Genomic DNA, 13,436 nt, shown 5'->3' on the forward strand with positions numbered 1-13,436 from the left:
AACTTGAAATTATAAATATTATTTAAAAATTCATGCTGCTGCACAACAAGATATTGTAAATAAAAATAAGGTTTAAACAAAATGAAAAAAAAAAAAAAAGGCATCCCAAATATTCAAATATATTTATGGTTAAAATGCAGCTTTTGATTGAAAATCAATGTTCAAGTTTTCATATTTCAAAGTGGACATAGCCTGCCATTTAAATTACAGTGATTGTTAAAAATTCTAAAAAAATAAACATTACTTATAAGCATATTATTTTTTACATCATGAAATAAAATTTGTAAATAGTTACTTATTTTTTTAAGTGATATTCTTTTGAATTGTTTTCATTTTAAGCATATTCATTATATTTAAAATTTTACACTTCAGTTGTATAAAATTTAATTCAACGAATTAATTTAAAATTTAATCCAACGAAAATTTTTCGCGATAATGAAGATTAATGTCATTAATTAAAAGGACAATTTAAAATTAAATGTAGAAGTGTCCATTGGTGCTTTGTGTATAGCAGAATTCCATTAAGAACTCTTGGCTTACCAATATTATTAAATGCAACTTTTGGCATTCAAAGGAAAGAGAAAACAAGCGTCTGTACCACAAGCAAGGATCTGAGCAACTTAACGTTCATTGGCTGTCTAAATCACGTGAGCTAAATGCAAGTTTTTTCTATCTTGGCAATTTACTGCCTTTTTGGCAAGCTAACTCGCTATGTAAAAAAACAATTTGCATTTTTATATTTGTTTTAAAATACTATTATAACACAATGAGTGGGTACCAGGAATTTTATTTTCATTTTTTTTTAATGATAGCAATGTTTAGTGAATTTCTAATGCGACATATGTGTAGGTTTAACATATTTTTACTTAACAAATATCATTTATAAGCAGCAACAATGGTCGAAAAAATTTTATTGAAAAGAAATTATGTCGATTTTTATTTCTGCAAAGGCTTTATTTGTTCATTAAATAGAATATGCTTCTTTGAATGTATATACGGATAGATTTCCAATAACTACCACCCAGGACGTTAATTAATCTCTAAATTGTTTGAATAATCTTGATTTTTATATTGCTGTGTATAGTGATCTAAAATACCTTAATATCTATTTTTAGCGGATGTAAAATGCATGCACTGCTGTGATTTAGGATATTTATATATAATATAAATATGTATAGAATGCATATTTAGAATTACAATAAGCTAATAAGAAGAAAACTAGAAATATGAGAATTTTTAAATTTCATTACAATTAAAAACATGAATCAGTAAGAGCAAAAATACAATTTTATTGCATGGATCCTTCATAAAATATGTGGTCTAAAAATATTAACCCTTTTTGAAACAAAATGAAATGTTGAGTTTGGTTTTTTAATTACAAAGCGCTGAGAATAGAAACTAAAACGTAATATATAATTGCTTATAATTCTTTTTGGATTAATAAATCAAATTACCTTAACGTTTTTTTGAATTCAAAAGGCATATTTTAATAAGTTTTAATAAAGTTCGTAGCCGCCAGAAGCTACGAACCTTGTTTCAGATGCATAAGTTGGAGGAAAATCTCTTCGCCCTACTCATTACTCATGAGTTGAGAGTTTTTAAATGTGGATTATTCTGAAAGTATATTCATTTATATTACTTTCAACAAAAGTATTTTTGTAAAATGATTTCAGCAGGATCGTAAATTACTTTGTAGCTGAATCTGTTGTAAATAACTGATCTTATATTAGACACACGCTCCTTTTTTTTTTTTTTTTTTTGCAGTTTCTTTGATAGACAGGATTCATCTGGATCATGAACTTTAATATACTTTTTTGCTCTTAATTTTAATATAAATGTCAGGATTAAAATGTAACTAAAAGGAAACCCATTTGCAATTTTAAGAGGAAAAAATTTTACTTTTACTGCTTAAAGTAAATTAAAACACAAAATTTAAATTCGAATGGCCATTCAAAAACACATTATGTATATAAAATACTTTTTGAAGGATATTTAAAAAACTATGTAGATGTTTCATTGTCTATCTACTTTCTGTTATTATTATTATTATATTAATTTATAAAATATCCAGGCTTTGGGTATATACCCTTTAGAATTTTCCCATCCCACATCGCTAATTTTGTGCCTTCTACCTGTTTTATTATGATGATTAAATGGGATATTTTGTCAAAAATTCACCAAGATAAAAAAATATATATATTGTGACGGAGGTGAGAAGAATAACAAATCAGAAAGCAACACTATATCAAGTTTATTAGCTTTAAGCAACTCTAACATGCAGGCGAAGAACTGACACTACGGCTTGCGGAACTCGGAATTTATACCTTTACGGAATAATCTAGAATTATAAAGAAGGTTTTAGAAAGTTCTGGAAGCTTATAGAATATTAACAAATGAATAATAAGATTTTCAGATTAAAGTTCAACATTTAAATTAATGGGATTTCGCTTTCGTTCTAACCCTTGACCTTGTTCGTTGCAAGCGCGTTCTTTACCTCCGAGCAACGCTGACTATCTGCAGATCTTTCTTGTGCGACAAGATTTTGAACACAAGGCATCAGCATTATTTAATGATTAAATTACTGTAATTTTTTCCTGTAACAAAGTGAGTGAAAATCTGTGATTTTTATAAGTTTTATATTAGGCTAATACCTTTTTTCATTATTTTTGCAACTTATTTTTTACAAAATGCATTGCCCTGACAGAATTTCAATTTGTTCCTAAACACTGATAATTAGGTATTAAGAATAACATTTTTAAAGACCAGTTAAGATTCATCTGGTGGTTTTTAAAACTAATGAATTTGATTCCTTGAAAATGTTGCTAGTAAGCCAGTACGGACAGCTTGCCGAGCTTCTAGTGACTTCATATGAGCATCCAATCAGCGTTAGGATGCATTAATTCCTAGTTTCTGATATTGGCGCTTCGAAACAGAAACGGATAATGCAGTGGTGGATTCTGACAACATGAGGCCGCAGGTGCTAAATTATTTTCAGCCCCCTTCTAGTAAATCCTATTTATAAAAAGAAAATAATAGGAATTAAGTTTATTTTAGCCTTTAATTTTAACTCTACGCTCACTTTCTAACGATTTTTACATTATACGTATATATCAAATAGATGCGGGGGGGGGGGGGGGAGGGGAATGCACCTTTCTTTATAAAAAAAATTGTTATCAGAAAAGGATAAAATGACTTTTCTATTCAGTAACTATTAGGGAAAAATATTCTTATTTACATTCCCTCAAAACTTTAGTATAAAGAGTTTCAACATACTCTAGATGAACTAATAAAGTTTTAAATAATATAATTGCAAAACCCAATATTTCATGTCAACAATGTGAGCTCATTATTGTCATATTAACAATCTGTTCTGCTCTGGTTATTAAACTTATAACTAAAATAATTAGTTAAAAAAATTCTTGGAATTTAACTTATTAAAAAGAGAAAGAGTTAATATGTATCAAATGTACGGTTAATTAATAAATATTTCACCGATTTATGCCAAAATCACAATAATTGTTTTAATGATAATGCGGAAAAGAGTAAAATCTTGTTATTTCCGACAGTTAAAATGGTTATATTAGGCAAGAAATTATCACGACATATAAATTTATAACTGCTCGATATCCAATTCATGATCAAAATGTTCACGATATTCAAATACATTAAATGCTCTTTTCTATTTCATCTTGAACATTTATTCTTAATTTATGTTTGCAGATGTTTCTTAGAAATAGTTTTAAACAATAGCATGCTTTTATAAAAAAAAATAATTAATACAACAAATCAATACAATGTGCAACACAATAAGACTTCTTACCTCTTTCAAAGTAATTTCAGTTTCAAAGCAGCTATTTTTCAACCGTCTTTGTTCTTATAGTTTAAATGGCAACACCCTTCCAGGTCGTAAATGTGCCCCTACGTAAAAAGAAGAAATAGTCACGTTGCCTCAGCTGCCAATGCATCTCAACATTATTTGAAAGATTTTATTCACCGAGTGCGCACACTTCACTTAGGAGAACGAACATACAAAAGAGTCAGAAATATATTTCTCTAGATTTATATAGCATTGAATTAAAATTAAAAAAATAAAAATAATTAAAATAAAGAATTAAATTATACTATAAAAAATAACTATATATATCATTCGGTGTGTTTTCAAAATATTTAATGGCGGTAAAAATTGAAAGCATATTTTCAATAACATAAAAACAAAATGATTTAAAAAAATACCAAGCTTTTTTTTTTTTTTTGAGGAAGGAAGAGTTTGCATTAAAAAAAAAAGACAGAGTTCCTAAACTCCCTGAAACAATCTATGATTTGAGTATTGTAAATATTAAAGCGTCATAACAATAACTTGCTATAAACAACATGCATTTGATTATAACGCATTTAAAGAGACTACTACTTTAAAATTTTCAGAATGAATATGTAATTAACTAGTTATAAATACATGTCAATTCCCTCCCCTCGAATGTAAATAGTACTTGCAGAAAAAAAAAGAGGAAGTAAAGAATTTCATAATCTAGTATAAGAAAAAAAAAAAAAAAAACTAACGATTTTTTTAAAAAAGCACAGCAGAGAAAAGTTTAAATCAGAGCGTTAAAAATTGTCAACTCTTTGGCTTTAATAAATGTTACCATTCCCATAACTGAGTTCACTTTAATAAAAACTCCACTGTAGTGATTGGATTTTGAAGCGTTAGGAAATAAACGTTCATAGATGGCGCTAGACCACTAGCGCGAGTGTAATTAAAAGAGTGATGTCATTCGAGTGTTGGCTCTTGGAAGAGAAGGAGTTACTGAGCAGAGTAACTCGAACGAATCTGCAATAAATTTGTTAAGTTTTCTATTTGCCTATTTATTGAAAGCACTCACGAACCAGCCACGACATCCACCATTTATTAAACAGTAATTCTTCTTTTATTGTGTAATAAATACCATTCGCGTGATTTTTGTACCAAACTAATAAAAATTTTCAACCTTTTTTTTGTAATAAATATTTTGATGAAAGCATTTGCATGAAGTGTTTTTTGGAATTTTTTTTTTTTCCTATATTGGAAATAAATCCTAAGAATAATACTTTTTTTTTTGTTATTGTTATTTCTGAGTATTTTTTCATAAAATTTCAACTCTGTGAATTCAAATAGTTATATATTCCTTATTTATTATGGAATTTTTAAAAAAAATAAGAAGTCATAAATGTTTTCTTTTATTTAAAAGTATTAAATTAATAAGAAAATGACAAGCACAAAATTAAAATTATCATTTTATTTTTTAATATTTTTTGTTATAAAATGCTTTCAATTTAAAAAAAATTAACACATATAGAAAATTATAGAATGAATTATCTTTAAATCATTAAAAAAATGGCACTGAATAAATATTTATGATAGCTGAGAAAAATTATAGTTTTAATTCTAAGAAAATGACGTTTGTTTCTCACGGTGCTTGAAAAATGTGTATAGAAACTGGGATATTCAAAAATTCAGCTAAAAGAAAATTTCGGGAAAAATAAATGCTTTAATGGAAATGTAGACGACAGGAAACGATAAATACACAGAAGTTTCGACAAATCAGTCATTCCCTCTGCCTAAGGTCAAGAGTGAGGTCAATTTTACACGCTTTTGTTGGTGCGGGGAATGGCACTGATATTTTTTGTAAAAGGGGGCTTTTATTTTCTTCATCTTATGTTAGCTGAGAAATGTTTACTTCTGAATCGTTCAGAAAACGAAAGGAAAATTGGATCTCACGGATTTGCAAACATATTTGATATAAATCATGATAGAAATATTTTAATTATAATGCATTTGAGAACACTATCCTTCTAAATCAAATAAATAAAACACAGTTGCTTATTTGCTTCCGAAGAAAAAAGAAAGTATTTAGAATGTCCCTCGACCCGGTGTGCCATATCTCCCTCAGTTAATAAAAATATTCAAAACATGTGATTTTGCTAATCTTAGTGCAATTTATTTTGAACAAATGGTTTTAATGTTTCGTTTTCTTTCCAAGATTTTACAATTTTTTTTATATGTTAGAAATTTCTTGAATATTGTTACGAACTGTTGCGAAGTGATACTAGCCGCGAGGCAGAGTTACACTGTGACCTCAGCTTGTTCGTGTTTTGTGTTCCGTGTTTGAGTGTGTATGTCGAACGTCTAATAAAAGATGTTTTATGTTGAACATTGTTAGAATTTTCATTCCACAGTCTCGTCCTAGAATCTACCGAGTATGAATTAATACACGTTAATAGTACATATTTGGTGTCCGCGACAAGATTCGAACCTGCAATCTTCTGATTCGAATCCAGTCGCGGACGCCAAATATGTTCTATTAACGTGTATTAATCCATACTCGGCAGATTCTAGGACGAGACTGTGGATTACGAACTTTGAAATAAACTGCTGAATTTCGATAAGTGAATTTTGAACTTAATGATATTGATATTTGAATGAATTTTTTGAAAGTTGGAGTGATTAGAATTTTGATTTGATTATTCTTGAAAATGAAAGTACGTTTTATTTTACTTTCAAAACGAAACGAACTTTGGATTTTTTTATATCCTGGAAAACTGGAACAGAATTTTATGATTGAAAAAGAAACTAATCGAGAAAATGGATCTGTCTGTTCTAAAACCAAAACGAAAAGAATTACTATCTTTCTTCACCATCAGTGCTAATAAAATTGAAACCGAAACCGGGACGGAGGAATGGGATTTGAAAATTTTGACCCCATTAAGAAAACAGTTGGATGATAAATGTCATCCACTTGAAAATGTTCAAGAAAAAATTAATAATATGATTCTGAAAACGGAAGATTCAGAAGTGAAGTTTGAAGATGAATTTTCGGAAACTAAAGTTTATAGAGAGAGAGATTTAGAGCTCATCACCGGAATCGAAGAGAAATTGGAAAAAATGTATCCTTCTCCGAAAACGAAAAACTAAACTTCCAGCTTCCAAAAATAGAGTTTAAGAAATTTAATAGAGATGCAAAGTATTTTCTGATATTTTGGGCTCCATTCAAGAAAATTCATGAAGACAAGTCAATTGAATATGACTTGAATGAAACATACACGGAAACTATATAATAGCGATGCATGTTTCAAAAATCTCTATCTGAGTGACTATTGGAAACTTGAAAGTTTGGGAATTGTTCATGCAGCAAAAGTTGAAGGTGCAAAAACGACTTATGATGAACAGTTGATTGATTTTAAAGAAAAATTAAAGATTCTCCCAGATGGTCGTTATGAATTGGAATTACCGTTTAAAGACTTTTCTCAAAATTTGTTGGATTATAAGGAATCAACTCTGAAAAGACATGAAAAAATTAAAGTACAACAATTTAATTAGAGATTATAGAAATGTTTTTGATGAATGGGAAACACTTAATCTCATTGACCGTGTTCCGAAAACGTAAGTTTGGGAAAAATGTCATTATTTACCCCATAGAACGGTAGTAAAAATGAGCAGTCAGACCTCAAAAATTCGGCCGGTATTTGATGTCTCTGCTTGTGAGAGAGGGAAACTAAGTTTAAAGGATTGTCTTTTTAAAAGTGTTAATCTTATTTCTTTGTTACCAGGCATAATTGACAGATTTAGAATGCATCCCATTGGTCTAAGTGTTGATGTGGAAAAGGTGTTTTTGATGATGTCAGTCGCACCGAAAAATACGGATTTTCATCGATTTTTTTAACCTTGTGATGATGTAGAAACAATAGACCGTCATTGTAGAATTGTATTTGGAGTATCAGCGAGCCTCTTTTTATTGAATGCTACCATAATGCAACTTCTTAATAATTATACAGAATTTCCTGATGTATTTCAAAAACTTAAATGTTCCTCTTATTTTGAGAGCTGTTTAACTGGAGTGTATAATGCTGCAGAGGCTGAAAATTTTATTGAAAGGGCTGAACTTATTATGTCTGAAAGTTGCTTTAATTTGAGAGTTTGGGAGAGTAAAGTAGAGTTAAGACATACTAGCAAGCATTCTGGAAACACTTCTGTATTGGGCATAATTTGGAATCTAGATGAAGATACGCTAAAGTGTAAAATTGATTTTGAAATTTTATCTTGTGGTACAAAAATTACTAAGAACAAAGTGGTTCCTATAAAATCTCTGAGCATTCCAAGGATGGAATCAATGGCTTTTTGTATCGGAGCAAGACTTGTAAGTTCTACTATCAAGGTTCTTGATACATCAGGTATAAAAGTTATACTCTGGTCTAATTCCACTGTTGCTTTGTGGTGGATTGAAAAGCATGGAATTTTTGGTTTTCGTTGCAAATCGCGTGAAAGAGATTAAAGAACTAATTGGCAGCTATTTATGGCGACATGTACCTGGAAATTTGAATGTTGATGATCTCTTATCTCGCGGATGTACTCCTCAACAAATGTTTAATTCCAAATGGCAACAAATGTTTAATTCCATCTTGGTTGAAAGAAAAACCAGAGTACTGGCCTGTTAGTGAAATTATTTGTCAGCATGAGGAAGTAGGTATTTAAAAGAGAAAGAGCAAGTTAGTCAGTATGAATCTAACAGAAGATCCCCCCCTTGTTATGCAGAAAGAGTATCCGATTATGATAAAATGATTAATGTATTTGCATGGGTTTTGCGTTTCATGTAAAGATTTAACACTATCTAATTTTGAAATTGAAAATTCTAAAAGAACTCTGATTTTATTTATTCAAAACAATTACTTTTCCGAGGTGTCTTAAGAGTTAAAACTGGAATTATTCAACATGAAGATGATCAAGCATTTTTGACACTAATATTATTTCCAGGTAAAAGTAGGTTTACTAGATTATTGATTGAATTTGTTCACAAAAAGAATTCTCATGCAGTATTCAGATAATATAATGTATGTTGCATGAAAAATTTTGGATTATAAGATTTAGGAAAACCATTTGAAGTGTTTTCAACCAATGTATAAAATGCAAACGTTTTAAAGTGACATCGATATTAACTGAACCTCCACCTTTGCCATCAGACAGGGTTTCAGACTGTTCAGTCTTTCAGGCACCGAACTAGATTTTGTTGGCCCCCTCATTTTGAAATCTGGCGAAAAGGTTTGGATCGTCCTTTTCACAGGCAGAGTGTACACGGTTGTTCTGCTTGAACTTGTGAAATACTTATCGACGGGTTCCTTTTCGTTAGTTCTCAGAAAGTTTATTGCCAGACGGTATATTCAGATAATTTGTATAATTTTAGTAAATCTTTCAATGAATTTTCGAATTTGGATTGGGAAAAATTGCAAGAGAATCCAAATTACAGAGAATATTCTGGAAATTTATCCCTCCTACCTCAGCTTGGTAGGGAGAGTGGTGGTTCGGTCAAAAAAAGAACTGTTAAGGCGTACTTTAGGTAAATCTGTTTTAACTTATGAAGAACTTGAAATTGTCATATGTAATTGTGAGTCGATAATTAATTCTAGACCTTTGACGGCAAATATCCGAAAATTCTCAGGAGTTGATTTTGCTCACCCCTTTCATGTTTCTAATTAAACTCGATGTTTTGGAGTTGCAGATATTGATAAAGTTGATTGTCAATATCTTCAAAAGAGAATAAGATGTAGATCGAAACTCTTTAACGACTTATGGCATCGTTTCAGAAAAGAATACATTGGACAATTATCCAAAAATGAAATGAAAACAAGATAACTCGAAAACCTAAAGCAGGAGAAGTAGGTTTAATAGGTGACGGTGTCAAAAAACGATGAGATTGGCCTTCGGCTTTGATTATCGAATTAATTCCGGGCCCTGATAGCAAGTTCCATACTGTTAGGCTAAAAACAGCTAACGGGACAGTCTTGCGACCTGTGCAACATATTTTCCCCTTGAAAATACAATCAAATAAAAATTTGGAGCAGACTGCAGAGGAATCAATTCCAGATTCTGTTGAAAGTGTGTCACCTGAAGAAATTGTACTTAAAAAGTACACTTCATCAGCAATAGAATTGAAAGCACCTAAGAGACTAGATCTTTTAAACCAAATTTGCTATGAGTTTGAGTCTCTTCACCAAGACTCAATGGTGGGGAGGATGTTACGAACTGATGCGAAGTGATACTAACCGCGAGGCGGAGTTAAACTGTGGCGTCAGATGACGAACGATAATTTGTTAATAGAACGATGTTGTATACCGAAAATGTAACTTGTTCGTGTCCTGTGTTTGCGTGTGTGTGTTGAACATTTAATAAAACATGTTTTGTGTTGAATTTTGCTAAAATCTTCATTCCACAGTCTCGTCCTAGAATCTGATGAGCGTGAATTAATACAATAGAACAAATATTACTACTTTTGAAATGATTTATTTTTAGTTTTTCCATTCATAGTTATTTCCAACTGTTTGGTTCACTCTTTTCCCTTTCCTTTAGTTATCTTTTATTTTCTTTCCTTTTCTTTCTTTTTTTCTATATAAAAGGAAAAAAATTCTGAGCAAATCTGCAATGAAAAATATTGCTGCCGATTCAGCACTACGATATAGTTCCCCCCCCCCCCCTACATTTCAATTCGCGAGTCTACCGCCTCCAACGCCCGTGCGAAAATCCGCCACTACGCACCAGGACCGCAGTTATGTTGGTAGTAGTTTTACTCTCTGTGCTAGCCAAATATATCAATGCGGTCAATTCATGTGATGTAAAAGTCACATGTCATGTACTTCTTGCGTATGGCATTTAAGTTTCATCCGCACCGCTTTCGTCGATCAGTCTGCCATAAACGTTCTCCGCCAAGTATGAAGCGGATTTTTTGTTTAGATTTGAAGTTATAATTTTTGAGTCATTTTCTTTCCTCTTATTATGTGTTAACAAAGGAAATACAGGTGTGCTAATGGATGCATGCTTGAATGCGAAACACAACAGTGACTGCCATGATAAAATGTTTTCTTATTTTCCTTTCAACAATCCTGATTTGGGTTGATAGCTTTGGTATAGATTTTTTCAAGCCTTCGAAGTCCGTGATATGCTCCGATCATTTTGAAGAATTCATTCAGTGTGTGTCCATTTATTAAATATAGCTGTTCTAGTAATTTGTTAGAAAAACTCTTCGAAGAAAAAGAAATCGGTAAGCGATTTGCCGTCAAAAACAATCAAACAAAATCGTGAGTGCATTTCTAATTTACTTTATTCACATTTGATGAAAATTCTGATAATTTTGAATATGCTTAGAAGGTTTTAAAATGTTTACATGAATATTGCATTGCATTCTTTTACAAAATCTTATCTAAATTTAATTAATGTCGGTAAACAAACTCCTGTTGCAAACATAACAACTGCTATAATGCTAAACCTAGGTGGAAGTGAATATTACTAATTTCCTAATTACATTTGCAGATTTGTGATGGATTCAAAGTGAATTTATATCAAACAACTTTTCTATTGTTAAAAATTAAATGTCAATAGTTTATTGTATTTAAACTGAAATTGACTGTTATCATAATATTCTGTTATAACACTGTGCACCTCAGTGATTTCTGTTTTAATAAATAAAGGTCTTTTCATTGAAAATCAATTTCCATATCAGCATTTATTATATAATTTTTATTCCCAACTTCATATATATATATATATATATATATATATATATATATATATATATATATATATATATATATATATATATATATATATATATATATATTAACTTTATATAATGTATATATATAATGTAACTTTAGCATTAAAAAAAATTTCATTAATGTCCTGCTTTAAAAATATATTGTTCAACATTATGTTTTTATTAGTGATTAAAAAAATTGTTCTTTAGTATCTAGGATGTTTCTGTTGAATAAAATTGATTTCATCATTTACATTGACATTCTTGTCATACTGTGTTTATATTATTTCCAAGTGTCTAGAAAAATAAATGGTGATAAATAGTAAATAGTTTAATTTTAATTTTTTGAATTAATGAGTACATTAAAACATAAATTTGATCATATTTTTTCAAATAATCATCACATATATTTTATATATATATATATCTCTATATATATATTTATATTTGTAATGTGTAAATAAAAATTATGAAAGCGTGATTTTGTTTGTTTTCCTTTAATGATTTCTACAAATTAAAATGAAACTATTTATTCATAAGTTGCATAGATTTAAAAAAAGGTATCCATACCTTTTAAATTTTATAATTTGAAATTGTAAACATAATTTATTCAATATATACTAATTTGAGTTTCATCTTCTTTCCTCTGAGCAAACTGAAAACATCAAAGTCTCAATATTTATAAAAATAATTACATAAGAAAAAAAAATATAATAATTATCTCAGTAAGCTTTAAAATATTAACTTATCTAAGACTAATAATTATTTTTAAAAAGAACTGACTAGGGGAACTATATTCATAAGATTCAACATTCAATAATATTGAAATAATATGTAAAAAAAACAAGTAATTTTTCAGAAACACTGCCCTAGTCATTTGTCAAAATGTATCCTTCGGATAAAAAAAGGGGGTGGAAGGATATGGGAAAGGAAAGAATAAAGCCACACCAAACGAATTAAAAAGCGATGTTAATTAATTATGTAAAAACAATAATTCCATTGAAAATACTAATTAAAATTTTAATATAAGAAATAAAATTATATGACTAAGAAAATTTGGCGAAAATAATTCAAAATAATATCTTTAAAAAAAATCAGAAGTTTTTAATTATTGATCGGCTAGCGTAATATTTACTGAACAATCATTTCGTCAACGTTATCGGCAGACATCACGACATGCTCAGAACTGTTGAAAATTGAACAGATGCGGTTTGTTTGGTACGTGATCGTGAATATGCGTGAATGTATCAGTCAGTGTTTTAAGAGGAATTTTATTTGAGCTCCTTGCTATAGCACTTTAAGGGGGTTCTGAATTGCCGGGACATACGGGCCTAACTGATTATATCAAAGAGTGCCAAGCAGAAGCTAAAAGTCAGAGAAGGATCATACAATGTAATCGGATTTAGAAAATTTTTTAGGAGTAAATATATAACTGGCTACTCTTATCGATAAAATCTTTGTGATCACTCTGCCTTAGAGATGCATAATCCACTATTTTTTGAATAACAAATAATTTTGTTCTTGTTATTTTTAAATATTTTTTCCAAATATCTGTTATTTCAATGATATTATTAATTAAAAATTATTACTTAGGATTAAATATAAAATCTATTAATTGTAATTAATACTTAATTTACTAATTTAAGTAAACGAGTGATTGAATTAATTTATTTATTTCTTAAATTTGATTTTTTTTTTCAAAACTACTTATTTAATTTTTTTTATTAGAGTAAACCATATTCATTGATTTTCTGAAAAATTTGAATTAAATATATATGTCATTTCTTTAAAATGTTTACTTTAGTTCTATATTCTACCAATAGATGGCGTCAGCAGTAAACAGAATATATGCAGTCATGTCACAAGCAATTAAAAATGATTTGT

The sequence above is a fragment of the Argiope bruennichi genome, chromosome 6, assembly GCF_947563725.1.
Source record: "Argiope bruennichi chromosome 6, qqArgBrue1.1, whole genome shotgun sequence".
Lineage (NCBI taxonomy): Eukaryota > Metazoa > Arthropoda > Arachnida > Araneae > Araneidae > Argiope > Argiope bruennichi.